Source organism: Neopsephotus bourkii, unplaced genomic scaffold (genome assembly GCF_033783945.1).
Source record: "Neopsephotus bourkii isolate Nb327-2 ecotype Australia unplaced genomic scaffold, CSIRO-AGI_Nbou_v1 NB_962, whole genome shotgun sequence".
Classification (NCBI taxonomy): Eukaryota; Metazoa; Chordata; class Aves; order Psittaciformes; family Psittacidae; genus Neopsephotus; species Neopsephotus bourkii.
In genome coordinates this window covers 3,604,192-3,625,681 of record NW_026901456.1, presented here as the reverse complement: position 1 = coordinate 3,625,681, position 21,490 = coordinate 3,604,192, and the positions used below count along the sequence as shown (strand labels likewise).

Here is a 21,490-nt window from a genome sequence, read left to right as displayed (position 1 = left end):
TGTGCTGGTGGACGTAAGACCTGCACTTTGCTCAGTCGCTCGCATTAGAAGCCACGTCCTGCTGGATTTGAAACCTGTGCAGTAAAATGTCAGTGAATATTTCAGAGCATGAAGCAGCATATAGACACCACAGCCGTGTGTAATGCTGAGCTTTGAGGGTCAAAGGCCTGCCTTTGGACTGCCAAAATACAAGAACCACCCCTCAGAGTTGGGATACTAATGGTTCTTGGAAACACAGGCAGGCTTCTGCTGAAAGCCAGGTGGACTTAAAGAGATGGGTAATTGTTGCTAGGGCTTTTTCCTCTGCTGGGGATGAATACCAAATGAGCTGTTAACGCAGGGATGCGGATGGACAGTTAGTAGGGTGCCTATCAGAGCTTTCCTGGCACCAGCTTTGTCATCTTTTCCCCTGCAACAGGACGCTCAGAGGGACCCGCTGCAATTCTCACTGCACTGTATGGACATCAGTTAACGTTTTCTCCGGAGAAAGAAAATAACTGCTCCTGCTTTCTGGTTCCTTTCTTTTTTGGCCCCCTTTTTTTTTCTTTCTTTCTTTCTTCCCCTTACACTTTGGAGCCCAAGGTAGCTGCATTTAGCAGCTTTAATGTCCTTTCATTGCTGCTGCTTGCAGAGTTGTGGTCACTCAGGCAGCAGTAACTTTGAAAAAATGACCCGTCTACACCCAAACAATAACAGAATCCCCCTTTTTATGTTGGCAACGCCCACCGCTTTCTCTTCGCTTCAAGACTCCCCACGTAGACGCAACTGTTTGACCAGCCTTCTTCTGAACAACTTAATTAAGCAAAAGAAAAAGTGTCAGTTTCTGCCAACCCCACAAAAACAGAGCTGTGGGGGTAAAAAGGGGACGTGGCATCAGCCTGCATTCCTCAACGGGCTAATGAAGGGAGACCCTTGCTTTGCAGCTCTGTCAGGCATAGCCAGGGCTATCGTGACATACTGCTTCACTCACCACCCAGACACGATGGGAGCCAGTGTGACCCGTGTCCCGTAGGCACAGAGGTGCCCTGGGAATCACCCCTGGCTTGGCAGAGGGGCATATGTGTGCCCCTTCCCATTGGAGTCAACCCAGGGGATCAAGCAGTTTTCCAAGCTGCATGAAAAGGGGAGCCCCTTTTTTCTGTCGGGGACAGGTGTGGGTTTAACAGAGCAAACCACTTATACTCCCACCACAGACAGAGGGTAGCTCCAAAATTCTGGAGCTCTGGAGGCTCCTGAATTTCCATGCACCTGCGTCACAAACCCAATGGGTGCATGTTGCATGCATGGATCTGAAAAACCTCCCATCCTCAAGCAAAAATGCCAGAAAGGGAAGATCATGAGGGGAGGTGTGGGGCAGTTGAGAGGGGAGATTGTGAGGGGACAGGAGAGGCGGCCATGAAGGGTGAGGGAAGATCGTGAGGGAAGAACAGGAGCAGCCATGAGGGGAGATCATGAAGGGAGAGGTGGGGTGGCTGTGAGGGGAGATCATGAGGTGAGAGCAGGGGCAGCCATGGGCTGTGAGGGTTGGCCATGAGGAGAGATCTTGCTGGGAGATGGGGCATGTCCATGAGGGGTAGGGGCAGCAGCTATATTGTGTGGGGCCACTATGAGGGGGCAGATGGGGGGTGGCTGTGAGTGGAGATTGTGAGGGGCAGCCATGAAGGGCAGCCATGAGGGGAGACCACTTTGCCCTTAGTGAAACGGTTTAGTGGTGGGCTTGACAGTCCTGACAACCTAACATCTGGCTGGGCTCAATGGTCTTAAAGGGCTTTTCCAACCTAGTTGTTTCTATGATTTATTTCTTTTCCTTCAGAAACCAGTTCTGCTCTGTGAGCACTGTAGCATCCTCTTCATAGTCTGGCAAGGCTGCTCCTTACCCAGCCAGCTGCTCACTGTCTAAGGAAAGGGATGAGGCTCTTACTTACAAGTGCTTCAAGGGCTTAAGCTCTCACTGTTTTTTCTGAGGCAAAAAAGTTGCTCTTAACCGAGGAGGGAATGATGGAGCAGAACTGTCTCCCTGAGTTATGTTCTCCCCTTCTGCCTTTATCTCCATTAAAAGAGCATAAATTCATTTTAGGCTACAGTTCTGCAAAGGTCAGGGGCTGCTCTGACTTTGCACAGCGCGCCTATCACCTCTGAAATCAATGGGCTGGCTGTTCACGCGCACAAGTACAGTGCACATGTGGGTCTTTGAAGGACCACGGCTTTATCTGGAAAAGAGTAAGGCTTGCATTGTTTCTTTTCAGATAAACACCTTGTTTTGCTTGTGCCTTGCCCTATTCTTTTCCACCCCAGCCACCTCTTTTCTTTAGTTGTACCTGGCAGGCAGGAGTCTGTGTACTTCTGAGCAGTCCTTTAGTCCTCAGACCAGACCAATGATTTTTAAAATAATAAAAATTATCCAAGCAAAATGGGTCCCCAAGCCCTTAAATGCTCTGCTGTATTTTCTTTGGCCTCTAGCAGTCCTGATACACCCTCTCATTTAGGAATAAAGGAAGCCAGTCGTCAGAAGTTACATTCCCACAGCAGTGTGATCTCTTGTAAACAAGGTGTTTTATCCCCTTTTGAATTCTGAGATGGGAACAAATATAGCAAATGCTGGGGGAGACTGCAAACATGAGGGCAAAGCCCTGCTCCAGACATGAGCCATCACCAGCACAAACCTCAACTGCTGTCCTCAGCTGTGGCATCCCAAGACCTGCAGAACTCTCTCACATGGGCAGATGCGCACACACACACACAAACACGCACGCATGCCAACACACACATGGAGTAACCGATGGCATTGCAACTGCAGCGCTGGGGGGCACAGCGGCAGGCGGTGGCAGCCTGCAACCCTGGCAAATAAAAGTGCCTTTGGGGTGCAGTTGCATGCTGGGTTTACCTGATTACACAGCCACGAGGTGCAACGGGAACTTTATACAGTGTGCACTGGTGCAGACAAGGCCGTTGTCCTGTGGAAAGCAGTGGAGTATGCCAGCGTGAGTTGAGCAGCTTTTCATGGCGTTGCAAGCTTAAGGCAGAGGGGCGATTGCTCACCAGCATGCCAGCATTGACTGTGAAATGACAACTGCTCCAATATTAAAGGGTAAAGAAGTGAGAAACCTTTATCTGCAGGCTCCGACTGTTTCATTCTCTTGACACAACGGTACAGGAGCGGCGGCCTTTATTGTGATTAATATCTGGGAAGCTTCTTAACAAGGCTTAGCTTGATAGGTGGCTCTTGTTGAAGGAAATTTATGGCCTGGTACTTCCTCAGTGAGACTTCCCACGTTGAATTGTTGAACATTACTGACCCTGATGCCCAACACGAGGGGGTGGGGATTTACACAGATGTCTGGTAACTGTGGAAGGTGCAAAAATCCAGAAGAACAACCTGCATTACATCCATTGGAAGCGGCTGGTTAACAGAGGTCAGGGGGAGGCCCGAGCCAGTGTGTGAGCCTCAGTGTTTTGGTGCAGTTTGTTTTTTGATTAGTGCAGTTCATGACCGGGCCATCCCACCTGAATAACAATCAGTGTGATTCACAGCGGGCCAGGAGAGGGCAGGGACGCCCGCCGCGCCGCCCATATGGAGCCCAGCCCTGGGAAGTGCAGAACCTTCCCAAACCCAGATGGTTCGGCTTGACGGCTTTGGCAAGGCACCAGCAATAACCTATGACGATATGAAATCATCAAGATCTCGACAACTCCCCCCTCTTTTTCCCCTGCTTACCCTCTCTCCCGCCTCCCTCCAACTGTATGTACAGAAACAAAGCCATATGGGAAAGGGAGCGCGGCTGCGGATTAATGAACATGCATGAAATGGAGATCGGCTGCCACTTAACGATGCAGTCATTAAAACTAGTGTCTGCATGCACTTTTCTCTTTTTATTTTTTTTTTTATTGTGGGTTTTTTCTTTTTATCTGACACTATATTTGCCTTCATAAAGAAAAAGGGGAGCAGATGGGAGGGCAAGGCTGGGCTGCTGGTGGCAGGAGGTTTTGAGCATTAGTCCCCCAGTGCAAGCAGAGGTAAAGCATTTGGGAGCAGCACAGAGAGCCAGAGCCTGAACCCTCACTGCTGCTGTTTCTGATGCTTGTGGGGAAAAATCTCCACTTGAGTTGACTAGTTCCCTTTAACACAGACAGCCTGGATTTCTCTGGGTAAATGAGATAATTACAGTAAGCAGCAGCTGGAAGAGCCCAAGTGACACCTTAGTAAAAATTAAGTCCTGGCTGCTGGTGGTCACTGAGCATCTCGCTGGTTCTGGGGAGGTGCTGGGTACTCAGGGTGGGAAGAGCAGGCGCAGTGCTTGGTCGGCCAAGGTTTATGAGTGCCTCCACAGGAGCCTGTGGACAGGATTTGGTTTGCTGCCAGCAGGTAGGAGACCCTGCGGTGGGGGGACAGAGAGGAATCTTCTGAGCAGCTGGTTTCAGAAAGACATCTAGACCTTAGAGCAGGAGGGTTGGGGTTTAATAAACCAAGTGGCTCCAGGGAATGAGTAAGTTTTAGCTTAAAGGGTGCTTGTTCAGGAGCGCTTATGAAACAGGAGGAGAGGAAGCACTGCTGAGAAGCCACCAGCCTGAAGACCCCCTGCTCCATCTCTTTCATTCACCTGCCCCCTCCCAAAGGGCACCGCTTTCTTCCCTCCCCTGCTCCCTCATTGCTTGAAAGTTCAGGCTCTGGATATTAGCAGTAAAGCTGAGACCTGTGCGTAGTCTGCACTATGACTGTCCTGCAGGGTGAAGGGAAACGTGTAAGAGGGATTTGGTATTTTCTAAATAATTCCTCCTCTCAAAACAATTGGATTCATAATCCCATGTTTCCAAACATACAAGATGAGAGATGCTTGGCCAAAGAACTAGAAGAAATAATTTACACAAATAGCTTGTACAGTGTCCTTTGAACATTGTGCTCTAAATCTTTTTAGTCTCATGAGTATTCATAGTGTTTTTCAAATAATTTGAAAGCCATTTCTTAATGAAGGCTAGAATATCCCTTTTAAACTTCTAAGTGATGTTGTTTTTCTTTGATCACCTCTATACATTCCATATTCCAGCACCCTTCTCTCTGCTGCATATTCATGTCCTCGGTATAATTTAAAGGCATACTTGCATGTTTGACAGTGATAAATAAAACTCATCCATCATATAGCAGAACCTCTGGGGAGAATTAAATATCCTGAGTTTCAGCGCTGTTACTGTCTGCATGATTATGAACCCGATCCAAAGCTCGTTGAACCAGTGGCAATAGTTAATGAGCTGGCAGAATATTTGTTCTTGGTTACAAAGAAAGGAAACCCATACAACTTATTTTTGGCAGTTACAGACAGCGGGATGCTGCAAAACCTTGCTGCTGACTGCCTGTCTTGCTAACCAAAGATTGTGATTTCTTCCAGGTGCAATGTCAGTACATCTACAGAAGAGGATGGATGGAGGATCAGGTCTGTGCTCTTGCTCAGCACACGGCCCACATTATTACTGTGAAAGGTGTGAAGTTTATTTACTTGTGGGATATAAACGTTATGTTTTTGCGTGTTTTTTGAGCACATGAAACCAAGACAGCAGCTAGCTCCTCCTCATAAAACTGTGGTGCGAAGGTGGTGTGCCTCCTTTAGGAGACCCATGTGCTTGCCCTAGAGATGCTGCTGCTCCTGAAAAATATAAATATCAGACTATTTACCACCTGCCCTCCATTCCCCAAGAGCCGTGCTGATACCAGTCCTTTCAGGAGCTTCCTGATGTGGCAAAGCAGCATTTGCTCTGTATTAGAGAGAGAAGCAAAGGAGAAAGAAACCTGCACCAGGCCTAAATGAGCACATCAGGTTAGCTGGGATGGCGATGCAGGCTCACTTCAGTTTCGGTTCTCCCTTACTGGTCCATGTGAAATCTGGGAGGGTGTAGGAGGGATTCCCAAGCCAGCCTTGGCACAGGCCAGCTGTGTGGTGAAGCACTGAGCACTGCCTGGCTGCTCAGCCCCAAACCCTGCTGGGTGTTTGCAGTCAGAATTTGTCTGGGGAGGATGGAGGTATCAGTTTGGAATGGGTAAGGTTTTATGGACCTGCTTTCCCAGCCACTGAAATTACCCCAGCAACTAACTGCATGAGCAGAAGAAGGAGGCCTCAAAATCACATTGGTGGCTTGATGATGTGATGCTGGGATGCTTTTTTGTCAGATCCCACCCATCCTCACATCCCAGTCTTGATACATGAAAGAGAAGAGAATGCTTCTCGGGGCAGAAAGTGGAGTGAAGCGACACCATTAGCTGGGACAGGAAGGAAACACAGGGCAGGGTTTATCTCATCTTCTTCAGGGCTCCTGTGTCCCCTCATCCATCCTAAGGAAGTGTGGGTGTCTCTGCACCTCCCATAAGTGCAAAAAAGAGACAGGACAGCTAGTTCAGACCAGGCACTTAATTTTTGCATGGTTAAAAGCAGGTGTGATGACTACCCAACCTTCATGGTTGTCTAGGGGAAGATGCTGTGTGGGAAGGAGACCTTGTGGCTGCTCAGCCAAGGCCTGAGGCAAAAGTGAAGAGCTGGAGAGGCTGAGGCAGGACACAGGGGAGGGCACAGCACAAATGCATGTAGCTGTGCATTACCAAGACACCAGCCAGAGGGCAGGTAGAGGCATAGTCACGTAAATCATAGCTGATGGGAAATTTACAGCTGACCAGTGAAAAAAGAAATGGCCTGACCTTTCGCTTAAGGCTACAATGGCTGTGCTGCTGCTGGCCCCTCTCCCCTCCAGGCCACTGGAGAGCCAGTTGCTATAGCTGTGACATTCCCCCTGCAGTTGCCTGAGAAACGTGCTGAAGCCCCTGGCCGACACCTCCCGCTCTCAGCATCCCCCCCTCTGGCACTCGAGATGCTTTATGTGCCGATCCCAGTGTCCGAAGGCGCAGGCGGAGGTTAAGACCTTGTCCTGTATTCTGTCCCTACTTAGCAGGATCCCTCTTCAAAGCTCTTACCCAGAGCAGGAGATGATCATGTTTAGTGACCTGTCACACTAGTACTTCAGGCTTTTGTTCTGGGAAATTGGCCTTCCTCTTTTCGAAGTGAGAGGATTTGGGCTGTGTCATTAGAGCCATCAGCCTGCCAACGTTAAGGGAGTAAGGAGTGAAAGCTGTTTCTCCATGAGCAGTGGAGGGTCTGAAATGTCTTACCTCCTTTGAAGCAGAGGTTCCCATCCCAGTGGCATTAAAGCAGCCCCAGGACAGAAGGCGGAGGGCTCTGCTGCTCACCCTGAGTGGTGGGTGACTGGGCAGAAAATTAACTGCTCCCATATCTTCACTTTGTGCTTCCCTTATTTAGCTGTGCCCTTGACAGATTTTATGTGTAAGGCTGATGGAAGGAGGGCCAGGGATTTTAGACTTTCCCTGCTAGAAAACTTGTTTTAAAGGCACTGTGGCCTTTCCTCCTGTTCCCAGAAGGAATATCAAAACAGACCCTGTAAAAACCCACTGAACAAACTGTGGCATCTTGGTAAATTTTGCCATCCTGTGCCAGGGAGGGTGCTATACTCTGCTAACCTAATGGCTGGAGTGGTGCATGGGAGAGAGTCTCCTCTGCTTGCTCGATGTGGGAGATGGGCCTTTGTGTGGCTTTGCCTTCTCCTGCCATGACCTGGACCTCACCAGCAATAGGTACTTGACATGATCACCTTCTTGGGGTTAGGGCTGGGTGGGTTGTACTCAGTGGGACGGTAAGAGGTGAGGGAAATGGTTCTGCCATCTGCCTCCCAGGAGCTGTTAGCTTTTCTTAATGCTGTTATGCCAACGGTGCACCACTGCTCACAGCTGCCTGGGGGAAAATAAGGTGTTTCTGAAATACGTTCTCCCTCCTGGCCTGTTTTGTCTCTTTTCCTTTTACAGCCAGTCTTTGGAGTGTGAAGGTTTTTTGTCAGCTGCACTGCCAGCTCTGGCTTAGCAACTGCCCTGGACTTCATCCAGTATCTGCGGTTGGGAACACTGAGGAGCAGGGATCTGGGTGGCCTAAGCCTGAGGATGTGGGCAAAGACACGGAGCAGGACTCAGACAGGCCCCTCAAGGGGACAGATGTACATAGAGGACAAGACTCCAGAGGAGTCACTCTGGGGAAGCTGATCATAGCCATGATTACTGGGTCTTTGGCCACCAATGTCACTGATATTGCTGTGTACTGACGGAAGATATCTTCTCCTTTAGTTTCTCAATTCATGTCCTCAGGGAAGGAAGCTTGTGGGCCTGGATAGCAAGTGAGCACAGCATGCTGGTCTCTCGTAGCATTTTTAGGATGGAGCTGGACTCTAGGCTCTGTGCTGTGAGGATATCCTTGTATGCCGTGTGTTGAAGGCAAAACCTGCTGGAGGGAGCCTTTGAAGTTTCAAAGTGTTTTCTTGGAGATTCATCCCATGTGAGGTTGGCTGGAGCTTGAATGAGCACTTCTGCCAAGCTGCTGCTTCTCTCCCTGTGAGCTGCATTGGTTTGGCAGAGAGCACTGAAGTTTTAGGTTTCCTGTTATAATCTCACTGATGGTTTAGATATCTCAGTGATCTCAGTCTCATTGAGCCTGACTCAATAGGTCCTAATCTTTTTTTTGTACTGAGAGTGCTGTTGGTGCTCTATGCCAACACAGTCCAACTGCAAAGAGCTGTTGCTATTGAAGTCACTCCCATGTTCAATACCTGTTTGTACCACATCTGATGTAGTGCCACAACACTGCTCTGCCAGCCAGCCACAAGGGAGTTTTGGAAGGAAGGCTTATAGCCATGTTTCATGTTCAGACCAAAGGCTGAGCATGCTTTCACCTCATGACTGTGAAAGAAGCTAGAACAGGATTTTATGGTTCTTTGGCTCCACTGCAGTAACCTTGCATGGTAAATTCAGGCAACTTGTTTCTCAGTGGAAGAGTGGACTTGCATTTAGGCTGAGGGTGCCTAACATGCCCATGGGGTGAACACCAGGGAAAGCAAGCCATGAAAAACTGTCAAAAATGAGTGGGGGTTCAACATGAAGAGCATTGTGTATGCTCTCTCTTGATCTCCAGCCCAGACAAATTGAGACCAACTCTGGGTAAACAGGGCTGTTATCCCAGAGACACTATGTCCAGCAGGGCGTGCTGCTCTTGCCCAGCCTGGTGGTGGAAGTGCCTGGAGACAGCTTTGGATAATGAGCTGGGTTCAGCAAAAGCCTTTTTAACAAGCGAAGCAGGTTGAGCTCTGGCAATGTCATGCAGTCATGCAGCTTTCAGCAGGAGGCTTCTGGGTGAAGAAGGAAACGTGGGGCTGGGGAAGGTGGCCCCACATGTCCTCACTGGTGCCTCTCATGGCTTTGTAAAAGACACGGGACATGCCTGAACAGTGTTATCCTGGCATGGGAGCCCTGGGAGGAGGGAGGAAGGGGCGTGCATGCCATGTCAGGTGTCACACTTGGGCCTGGCACCATGTGACACCTCTCTGTGCTGGCAAAAATGGGTAGGTTGGGACAGCAGCTTTTTGTTGCAATCTGATTACAGCCTTTCTGTTCTTACTGACCCTTTGCTGTGGGTTGGGATTTTTTCATTGTTGTTTTGTTTTGTTGGGGTTTTGTGGATTTTTTTTCTTTTTTTACTTGAAGGAAATAAAAAATACAGCTTCCATGAATAAATATAACTCTTAGCTCCATCTTATTAACTAAAAGCAATTTAGTGCTAAATACAGTGAATGTTAACAAAAAGCCGAGAATAGAAAATTGTTTAAGTGGCCAAAGAAACTTTCTTCCATTGTGATGCAAGCCAAGCTATGCCAGCTATATGTAAATGTATGCAGTAGGCTCTGTGCATGTGTCCACTTTGAAGTTGCCATCTGAATTTAATTCTGCCTTTGTGATTAAATCAGGCCATTACGTTTAATCTCACTTAATAGTAAGAAACGCTCTTTGTTGTTTTCTATAGGCAACATATTCTGCCCCTAACATATACAGCTTGGCATTCACACTTTACTATTAATCCCCGATGGCTGATAATTGCTTCATCTCGAAGTTCTCTGTCCAATTCACAAGGGAACTGATTGCAACTATTCTTCCCCTATACATTAATGCACTGTTTTGGTCTTACTTCTTTGGCTCAGTGAACCCTATCAAGCTGTCCACATTTTCTGGGCATGTGGGCGTATTGTAAGTTGTTAAATTAAATTCTGTGCTGACCCCCTAAACACCAGAATCTATTAGCGCTGCAAGTTAGCTGATTGACAGGTGAGGCTACTCTTCCACTCAAAAACCTGACATAGGGAAAAGAACTCCCAACCCAGGCTAAATAAGGCTGAATATTCTGTTTCAAGTGAAAATCTGAGGTCTTCTACCTGCTGTCTTTCTACTTACAGTTTCATTACTGCAGCAGGATCGATCGTATTATTACGTGGTATTGTTTCATTGATCTTACATATGTCAGTCAGGAAATTTCTTTGGACAAAAAGACTGAGTGTTTGGAAGATGTCTTTATTTTCTTGAATGTAGAAGCCCATGCAGATTTTTTTTCCAAGTATATTCAATTCAGAAAGCTAGGTTTTGGGGGGAGGGGTGGTCTGTTATGGTTTTTTTTTCCTTCCCATAAGATGCCCTAATTCATAATTACTGAATTAAGCCCAAGGAACCTCAGACTTTTTCATTATTTTACAAAAAACACCTTGGCACAGATTCCTGCAGGGAGACTGATTGAAAGAGACACTCAAACTCCTCAATGCCAGCTGTTTGGGTTTCCTTTCGTTTACCAAAAGCCTGTATTTAAACAGATCAGTAGGCTTTTCCATTACAGAAGAAATAGACTGATACAGTGAAAAACACACATAAACAGGGTCTTACATTTCCACCTCTAGTCGTGTTATAATACCTTCCATAGCTGCTGAGCAGGGACTGCAACTGCATGTTATTAGATGAGTGACTGTCACGAGTTATTCATATTCAGTGTTGCAGTGGTGTACGGCATTTCTTCACTACGATTAGTTTCCATTGTGTTGACTGCATTAAAATAGATCTTCTTAAGTTGTCATTCAAAGTTTCTGAAGTACTGATTCAGGCCGTGTGGACAGTGAGAAAATTTGAAGTTTAATAGCAATTACTTTTTTTTTAAAGCTCACTGGTATGGAAAAGCCAAAATCCATCATGCATCACAACAGGAGTTAACTGCTAACCAACATGGGTTTAAAGAGCATGGCTGCATACTGTCACCTGTAGTCACAGAACCATAAAAAACTGAGGTGCAAAGGAACCTAGAGAAGTCTGTGACCCAACCGCTTGCTCTAAGTGGGGATGACTTTGAAGTTCTATCAGGGTGATTTTGGTTCACTGCCCCTTGTCCTTTTGCTGCATGCCCCTCAGATGAAGCTGGTTCCACCTTTTCTGTAGCCTCCAGGTAGGCAGAAGGAAGCTGCTTATTAGTGTCTCCTCAGGCTTTGCTTCTCCAGGATAAACAAATCCAGATCCCTGTTCCATAAGGATTTATTTAGCCTCTGGCCATACAAAAGCATCCACAAGCACTGAATGTGGCTTTGTCAGTCACAAGAGAGGCAAGTAGCAGCCATATTCAGGTGCATGCAGCCCTGCCTCTTGCACACCATACATGGTCACCTTGCCACAATTGAGACATCTTCTAACCTTAGTGAGCTCCTTCATGGATGAAAGGAAAACGCTATTGCTGAATGTGAGCAAAGTGAAGGTGATAATGATGAGTAGATAGAACCAAACAGAAAATTTCGCTGCTCCTGTGAAAAATCCCTGTGTGCATTCACAGCTGGAGTTAGGGAGCCTCCCTGATCTCCTGCACGTACCCTTCCTAACCTTCATTCAGTGCAGGCTTTTTATTGTAAGCTAGCCACAAGATATTTTCCTGACCTGGCAGATGCTTCAAACTTACACCTGGTTCACAAGAGTGTGTGATACCTCAGGCCAGGAAGCCATCAGCTGGTGGTGGCTGATACTGAAGGCTGCAGCACATCTTCTGCAAATCCATCTAATCTGTTGTCAGCATTCTGAACTGGCTTCTCTGAAGCTACTGTGCTGAGCACAAGGTCTTGCGCTGTATTTTCACAATGGCCCAAGCTTAGGTTGACAGAAAGATTGTTTCCTGCTTCAGCACAAAGTCTGCAAATGACAGCCCTGCTCTTCATGAGTTAGGGACAATTCCTCTCTGCAGGTACCTTTTCCATGTAGGCAGCAGAGCTCTCTCAGAGTTCCAGCTCAAACTGTGGAATTCATTCTCTTCTGGGCTTAGGTTTGCCTCAGACCTTCTCTTTCTCTGTGACAAGTGAAAGCTTTTATGTTTCCCTTTACCAGGACTTCTAGAAAGGACAAAGCCATTGTGACCCAGAGGGCCATAAATTTTTGTCTACATCAAGCACAAACAGAAGAAGGTCTTTTTTTTAAATGTAGATGCAGCTCCAAAGGTTGTGTCTTGTATCTCTGCCATTGTCTCCCAGAATCTCCTATGATTCCTGCAGTTTAGAGCCAGCTACAGAGTGTATTTCCGTAACCAGGAGCACACATATGCTTGGAGTTGAATGATTTATTCAGAGTGAACATTCCCAGTGATTTTCATTAGTCCCTCTAAATCAGTGTCCCTAAAACGTTGCACAGATGCTTTTTATTTATCTCCTGTTTCAGCTGCCTCTTTTGCAAGTAGTTATATGACTTCTGTGAGGCATTTTAATTAATTAATTTACATTGCTAGGTTGCCTCACACTGCCTTAGACAAAACTCACTTTACTTACTTTATAAAATGATGGTGTCCTGCTGCACACTGTAACCTTGCCACAGGCAAGGAAATGGCTACATGAGGACTGAAGGCTCTGCTCTTAAAGCAGGAATCTGACTCTGCAAGAGCAAAGGATTTTGTCCTCGTGGTTTCCAAGGGCCACTCTAAGGGAAACTGGCAGGGAATGAGATTAATGCTCTAATTAAAGGAACAGGAAAGAAACCTGCTAGTTTTGTCTAAGAAGTGATTTGTATTGCAATGAAGCCTTCAGAACTCCCACAGCCCCCAAATATAGAATGCTGTTTAATAAATCAATAATGTGTTATTGAGTTATCCATCCATCCATCCATCCATCCATCCGGGTAATTATATAACTTTACTGGCATTTTCTCTAAACCGTGCCACAGAATTAGACTTACATTTACTTTGGATCAGGCAGAGCATCAGAGCTACCTGAGGAAGGCTGGCTTAAGTTTCAGGTTGTTTTTCCATTTCCATTAGAAATTACTCAGGTTAAATGTCAACAAGAAGCAGTGTGGGTGCTGGTGATTTGGGAGAGACACATAGAAAATCGATATAGAGGTTTGTTTCAAAAACAGCCACAGAAATTTGCTCCATGTGCTTTTAGTTCTGACCAAACTCAGAAAGCTTGCCATGAAGCGTGTATCCAGCAGCAAAACTGGTAGCGATAGAGTCCCAAATAAATTTATGCTCTAATTAAAGGAACAGGAAAGAAACCTGCTAGTTTTGTCTAAGAAGTGATTTGTATTGCAATGAATCCCAAATAAATGAATCATATTTATCCTTCCTGTGTTTAAAGACTAATTTAGGTTTTGAACTTCTCCCAGGCTGCCTAGAAATTGCTTTGGATTTGTTCTTAGAATGAAACAAGAGAGTGATGGCAATCCCTGGCCCAAGCCATTTCAGATGTCTCCTTTAAGTACTTGTTACCCACTGCTTCACTTGTAGGAATACAGAAAAAAATGCACCAATTTTTAGAAGGACTTTGAAATCCCTGTATACAAAATATGCAACAATTTCATCTTGCTGCTCTCTTCTTATCAACAAATGTTTGAAACATTTTCATAATAAAAAGCATTGGCAATTCCACTGTGAAAGTGGAGAAATGAGAACCGTAACAAAAAGAGCCTGTTGAGGCAGAAACGGCTGTGAGATGACCTGGGCAGCAACATGACTGCAAGAAAGAGGCTTCTAGTAAGTTGGGCTTTGAAGAGCTGCTTTGCATTTCACATTCAGAGACTGTGTTCCTGGAGTCTTTTACTCCTACTGCAGCAAGATCAGTTCCAAAGACCTTTTATTCCTAGAAGTACTGTAAATGTGTGCACAATTCTGAAAGCACATGGAGCTTTCCGAGCGCCCAGTGATGTCCTGCCCATACCAATGGTGCCGACAAGCGTGCCCAGGCAGGTGGTGAATGCTTGGCAAGCCTTTCCCTGGAGTTGTTCAAGCTGCCCAACCTGCATCTTGGATCCTGCCACCACCCAAGTTGTACAATAACCACCTGGACTAGCCTTGAAGCTTCATTCATGCAGCGGACAAAGTCACTGGTTCTTTTTCACAAATGCTGGCCATGCCAGCAGCAGGGGGGAGGGAGGCAGACATCCTGATTTATTTGGTCTCCAAGCTGTTCTTGGAGGATGTATCCTTTCTCTCCAGGTCTCTGGTACAAGCTTTATTTAGCCTCACAGATTCAGGCACGGAAGGGCACCATGCTTCCCTGCCAGCTCACAGCCACAAGTTACCCACATGCTCTGCCTGATGAGGGCAAAGCTGATTACAGGGTGCCTGAGGACTGACAAAAATAAGGCACTGCACCTGTAGCAGTTAGATATTAATAATGTTTATTATATAATTACTAACTGTGACAGAGTTCAGACCCACAAGCCAGACGCTCACATAGGGCGGGATGTGTGAGTAGCAGTGGGGTGTTTTTTTCTGCTGTGACTGCACAATTCCCGTTGCTGGCGAGGCGCTGCGGGGTTACACCCCCACGGCGAAGCTGAAGCACGCTCGGAGCACCGGGGCACCCCGCGGGAGCACCAGCAGCACCCCAAGGCCGCCCTTCCCGGCGAGCCCACCCGGTGAGCTCGGAGCAGGCAGCGGAGGGAGCGCGGCGCTCGGCGCTGCCAGCCCTTTAAACCCGGCGCGGCCGCTCGGCGCTGGCCAATGGGAGGGCGGGCGCGGCGAAGAGCGGGGTGCCCATTGGCTGTGGCCTGCGGCGTGGGCGGTGTTCGGGGAGGTCGGCGTGGTGCCGGGTGGTGGGGGCTTGCGTTCTGCAGGGGTAGATGCGTACAGGCAGTGAGAGCGTGTAGTTGCTCTACTGCACAGTGCCTAAGTGAAATGAAATCCAGACATGCTACAGGCAAGGTTTTTCAGTATGCAGGCGGGTTTTGAAGGACACTTCTCTACGCTTCTGACAGTTTAAGCCAATGGGGGATCATTTCATGTTCAGCAATGCTTTGGGCTCATAACATAGAAAATCTTTCTGAGAAGCAAATGTGTTGCTGGTGGGGCTGGGAAAAGAGCTTCTAATGAATCTTGAAAAACACATAGGTGAGACTGTATCTCTCAGGGCACTCTTCAGCATCCCTTTCCTACTTCCAAAACTCCCTCATGCTCTGCCAAATGGTAAATTGGAGATTCTTCCCTGAGAAGCACTTTCTGTCTTTTTGCCCAGTGTTTGGTGGGTTTTTTTTTTCACTGCTGGTTGCAGTGGCAAGACCCATGAACAGAAACTGCTCGCACGGCGAGTGGGCAGAGGGAGTACACATCACGCTCCAGGGAATTGTGCTTCCAGTGTTCAGAGCTTGTTTTGAAAGCTGTAGCATACTCTACATTCTCCTGGGGCTCCTCACCAAAACCTGTGCAGAAATTCAGTGCAGAGGAAAAAGAAACTCCAAAGCATCCTGCAGACAATAAAAAATACAAGGAGAATGTCTCCAAGAAGATGCTGTGACTGCAGTTCCCAAGGATGCTCTTTTTCTGAACAAACTGTTCATTGTGTGTGCAGACTTTCCTTTGACCGAAGTAGAAGGGCTTCGGGATAGGTGAGGACCAATAGGGAACCAACTTGTCCCTTCAGGAGTCCCTGGCCAGAGGAAGTGTCAGGACCTGTGGTGAAATGAGATACTTTTCCTCCTTGTAACAAGTGAAGCCAGAGAGGGGGGGGGAGGACTAAGCTCATCAGGCTTTCTTCGTCCTCTTTTCCTGTTTCTCTGTTTCACACCCTGCTCACAACCACCTCTGGTGGGAGCATCCTGAGGGTCCCGGGCAGGGAGAGGAGTCTCTTTGCTGTGGGATAGAAAATCTGGGCATGCACACATGATTTTGCCTTCTCGTCCTCTGAGAAAATTACAGGAGCACATATACTGCTCAATATACTGCATCAGGCTCAAAGCTGAAAAATTACGGCTTAGACTTCTGTTTCATCGCAGGGTTTTGTTTTTATTTTCTCCTAGAAGGGTATTTTTCATCCCTGGAAGAAAAATTCGTTAAAATCCACCAGGTTTGCGTTATTGTTGCAAGAGTTCAATCCTGGTCGCCACCATCCCTCCCCCTTCTTTGCATTTCCCAGATCTCCAGGAGGAAAAGAAAGAATGAATGAAAGAAAGAAAGAAAAACCCTCCAAAAGAAAGCAGGGGTCTCCTCTCAAACTCTCACGCTTGCAGGCTAGCTCCTGGCACGCTTATAGGCATGGCACACAGCCTCTTCTGTCGGCACAGACTTGGCAAACCTGGGCCAGAGCTGGCCTTTCTCATTGTGTTCAAGTCACCTTCTTGATTACAGCAAAAAAAAAGGCGTTTGTGGTGGGTGACTGAATTGGCCACCCTACTAGACAGAAGGCAGGAGAAAAAACAGGAAAGAAACAGGCAAATTAGTGTTTCGTGGAGAGGGGAGAACAACACCCAGGGAGGAAGCGATACCGGCTGCCTCCTATTTATAAGTCAGCTCTTGCCTGGTGTTCTCTGGATGCTCATAAAGCTGTGGTACAGCCTGGCTGCCCTGCTCCCTCCCCAGTGGGTCCTGCTGGGACCACCATGGGGGATGTGGCACCTGCACCTCTGTGGGTATTGCACGCACACACAGTCCTAATGTAATGCATAAGTTTAAGCCGTTCTTTTATGCTGTGTTGGGGAAGAGGTGGGAATTAAGCATGTCACCAGGACAAGCGTGTACCTGAGCTAACACACTCTGTGGGGTTAGTAGAGAGGGTGATGTATGTGGTAGCTGTGGCAAATTCTTGCTTTTCTTTTGTTTTCATACTAATAATCCATTTTCGAAACACAGGCAGTTAAGTATAGTAACTATGCAAAGGATGGATTGAAAGGATTGAAAGTCATTTCTAATTCAAACACACTTAAAGTTTTTGTTAAAATGTGGCCACTCAAAAAATGAATTCAAATCTCAGTAGCAAATAATTTGGTTGAGTGAACATGTATATTTTGCTGCAGACATCAGCAGCTTCTTGGGATGCTTCAGTAAAAACTACATAATAATAGTAGAATAATATAAGTACATCACTTTGTAGGAGTTGGCTCTACTCTGTTAACCCGAAATGCATTAATGCAAAATGTATAGTTACCCACGGTTTTCACTCACTGAAAATAAATGAGGGAAAAAACAGATTAGGCTTTTTCTTTGTCAAACAACTTGAAATAGGCAATTGCATGCTCAGTTTAAGGGTGTTACATGATAGAAGGTGCATGCAAAATAGTATCTAGTCTTTCACGAGATAAAGTCATGCCAGCAAGCAGTGAAATCACATGTGCTACTGTATAAAACCCCTTTGAAAGCCTTGGCTTTCCTCACGAGAGCAAGAAATATTCTTGGAGGGTTTCTGGATTCAGCAAGCCAAAGCCAAACACTATAGAGGGCTTACACCGATACAATCCAAAAGGACAATTTGCTTGGAAGCCTGTGGCTAATTTCGAACACAATGCCCAATGTCATGGTCAGTTGCGCTGCAGAAAGTTGGCAGCTTGGCTCAGCCTCTCCCTCGGCCCAAAAAGATGCAAGTGTTTCTGGCTGAAGCCACACCACTTATTGGATGTCCCAGACAGCTTCAAACGAGCCCTTTCATAGCGACACACGGCCAAGTGCGGGCAAAGAAACAAGGGGGGAAACAAAGGTGGCTCTGAAGTCATTTCCCTGTGCTGAAGCCAGCCATCCGGTTTCGCTCCTTCTCCATTGAGGGGGCAGAAAGCGGCAGGAAGAGCAGGGCTGAAAGGGAACAAACCGGCCGAATGGGCTGGTGGGGAGGCAGCCAGGGCTGGGGCCACACTGGGCAGAACTCCCATTCTCCCTGCCCAGAAAGGGATGAATGATTAATTATAGGCATCCAAAAGGTAATATATGTGGTGGGCGGGCGTCCCGCAGCCAAGTTCCTAGAGCACCTGCGAAAACAGGAGGCAACGGGAGACAAAGCTGCTCTCCCCCTTTATGGAGAGCACAGAGGGGTACTGTTCCCCCTTCACCTGGTCTGCTTTCTGCTGGCACAACCTCCTTGCAGCGCAGCCGATTTCTATGTCTGCTTGCTGTATGTAGGAAGAAAAACACCCCTGTTTGCAGAGAAAGGAAACTGGGTGATCCCAGATGCCAAAAGAGAATGGGGGGTGTCTGGCATCCAGTTCTGAGACCAGAGGATGCAAATCTAAGATGTCAGCTCTCTTCATCTTTGCGTAGCCTGACAGCCCGTGCACAAGGCCACTGCATACACAGGTAGTAAAGACAGGGTTTTCAGGGTAACCTGAAGAGAACTAGCCACAAATCCCACTGCAATTAAGCAGAGATTGGCTGTTTGACTCCCTTAGGCACCTTTGAAAATCCCAACCTGCCCTAAGGATTCAGCAAAGCGCAGAAGAACCTGCTAAACTGAAATGTAAGTCGCATATGGTAAGGAGTAAAGTGCCTGGCTACCCCTAAATTAGGATAAAAGCCATTTCTTTGGTCATTTGTTTGGTTTTGACAGCAAGATAGTAGATTTGAAAAATATGATTTAGTAACCCTCTGGGTCGGTGGGACAATGCTGAGTCCTTTCACTACATCCCATCTTTCCACTGCTTTTCCAGCTCCCAGCCCACTTCCCACTCCCGCCCTCCTCCTGGGACAGAGATGTGCCTTTCGATTGTCTCAGCAAAGTTCAGGTTTGCTTAAATTTCAGACAAGCCATGAGACAAACCTTTGCCACCAGTGAGCTTAAGGACTGACCACCACCATCACAGCTCCAGCCCGGTGTGGAGTGAATGCCTGAGGAAGGGGGAAGTTGAAACACTGCTTTCTGTGCTGCATGGCTTGTGTTCCTAGCCTGTCCTGCAGGGCTGGCCATGTGGGATTCCTGTTACGTTAGGCAAAGCAATCTTTTCAGCAGTAAGTCTTTGACTATGTTTTTTTTCCCTTCAGGATTCCCCTAGTGATGGAGGGTGATGCTTAAACACGTGGCTTTGGGTCCAGATCTGTGGTGCTGCACAGGCATCACTTCACCATGAGGCAAAGGTGTAGGTGGCTTAGGCAGCCACAGTGGAAAGCAAGACAGGTGTGTGAGACCTAAAGGCTGCCTACAACAGGAAGTCAGTGCAGTGAAGGGAATTCATATGGGGGACTGGTGCTGCATATTGCATCTCTGATTATGTGAGAGGTTCCCAGTACAGACAGTGCCTGCAAGTTAGCTTAATGAAGAACTTTAGGTCCTTGAGACACTGTTAAGTAGAATTTAGCTATCTAAGTTGCTTAGGTTTTGCATGCTGAGTGGAATGATGCCCTATACATCTGTCCAATACCTGGTCATTTGGTGGCATGGGGAAGCGAAACCCTGTTGAGGATCCCACTGGAGGAACAACGTGGGAAAGCAAGGCAGACACCACAGGCCTTTGCCTCATAAAACAGTCAATAAAATGATTCCTGTTTGGTGAGGAAGATCGGCAGAACAGGAAAAGTAAACACACCAAATAGTGGGAACGATCAGCCTCAGATTGCTGCAAAGAGCACTGTAATAGTTTCCTTGTTATAATTTCCCTCATGTTTTTTCCATTAGCCAACCTGTTAGTGCTTGCAGAGATGCAGTGTCCTCACAGCAAGACCAGGGTACATTTAGCTACAAAAGATGCTGCTGTTGTGGAAAAGTTGCTTGTCCATCCTGGCCTGGACAAACCTGCCTTCATCAAGCACATGCTGCCAAATAAGCCTTTGAAGAAAGCAAGCGGAGACATCAGTACAGCCAGCAAACCTGACTTCTTTGCACATAAAGCTGTGCAAAACAGATCTCACTCACAAACATCTCCAAATAATCATCTCAAAAAATGAAATAAAGATTACTCTGAACTTTTAAAGTAGTTTTATTCCTTGGGTGGGTGTATGAAGAGAGCGTATAGGTGCGGGGAGAGGAGGCATGCACAACCCTGGCATGGCACAGACCTTGTGGTAACATTGGCACCCACCCCGGGCTCTCCCTGTGTGTTGCCTGTGCCTGTGTGATGACATGAGAGCCACACACATGTGCTGATGGCATTGAACCCTCCACCGTACAGTGCCAGGGCTCAAACACAACAGATGTTGTATGCTAATGCTGGGATGACAGTCCCTCGGGGCAGACACAGCTGCTGTAGGGAGGGGCTCCCTGGTGGCATACTTGTGAAAGACCCATCCTCATCCTCGCATGTGGAGTGGTACCATGGCCATGGCCGTCTCCTCGGCTGCCGGTGGGTCCCCTCTCACAGACAGTGTGCGGGAGCTTGCTGAAGCGAGCAGGGTGCTCTTGCAGCTTGCTTCTTCCAGATGGTTGATGTGCACAGTGAACAATGGCCAGGACAGCATGGCAGGGTGCCCTGCCAAAACCTCCCCCTGCATACAGAGCAGTGCGCAGCCCATAATTAGTGGCCCTGCTCATGTCAGGCTGAGATGGTTCCCATAAAGATGAATCCCCTCCCTGTTGCTCTGGGAGGGCTGTTTGGCCAAGGGTGGGCCGGATGGTCCAGGGATGGGAGGCGGTGGGGATTAGCTCACAGTCTAGCCCACCTTGCAAAAGGCTTTGTGAAGATAAACAGAGCAATTTTATTTCCCTAAAAAGCAAACCTGGAAGAAGCATATTTTGGCCTCTTGATAGAGGTGTCTGGAATATTGGGCATTCTGGATGTGCGTGTGTGCACATGTGAGTAGGGAACAAAAAATACAAATGGAAAGTCTCTAACTTTGCTGCCTTTGCATGCTGACACACATGGCACCCATGCTCACAGGGTTTCTAATCTAGTCTTTTCATCTACACCTAATTTGGAAGTACTAAAGTGGCATTAAAAGTATCAGGGCCAGAACGTTCACTTGCTCCTTGCATGCTTAGCTTCTCAGAGGTACCTGTGCTCTGGGAAACACAGTGTCTTCTAAGAGAAGGCTGCCTGGAATTCTCACAGCAACCTTCCAGTATCTGAAGGGGGCCTACAAGGATGCTGGAGAGGGACTCTTCATCAGGAACTGTAGTGACAGGACAAGGGGTAATGGGTTCAAACTTAAACAGGGGAGATTTAGGCTAGATATGAGGAAGAAGTTCTTTACTGTGAGGGTGGTGCGTCACTGGAACAGGTTGCCCAAGGAACCTGTGAATGCTCCATCCCTGGCAGTGTTCAAAGCCAGGTTGGGCAGGGCTTGGAGCAACCTGGTCTAGTGGAAAGTGTCCCTGCCCATGGCTGAGGAATTGGAACTCGGTGATCTTAAGGTCCTTTTCAGCTCAAAACATTTTATGACTCTAATCACATGACCCATGACTCCCCAGACAACAGAGGTAGGCAAAGAGAGTA

General features: G+C 47.4%; 1 long non-coding RNA gene across 2 annotated transcripts; it reads left to right on the top strand.

Moving 5' to 3' along the window:
* Positions 1–52: 52 nt before the first annotated feature.
* LOC133215206 (uncharacterized) lies at positions 53–20,083 on the top strand. 2 transcript variants are annotated; one of them, XR_009726340.1, is made up of 5 exons: positions 53–1,151; positions 2,078–2,220; positions 5,382–5,472; positions 19,107–19,239; positions 19,738–20,083. It is a non-coding gene; the product is annotated as an uncharacterized LOC133215206 (long non-coding RNA). The 2 variants fall into 2 exon arrangements; XR_009726341.1 differs by lacking the exons at positions 19,107–19,239; positions 19,738–20,083 and adding an exon at positions 12,749–13,000.
* Positions 20,084–21,490: the final 1,407 nt, after the last annotated feature.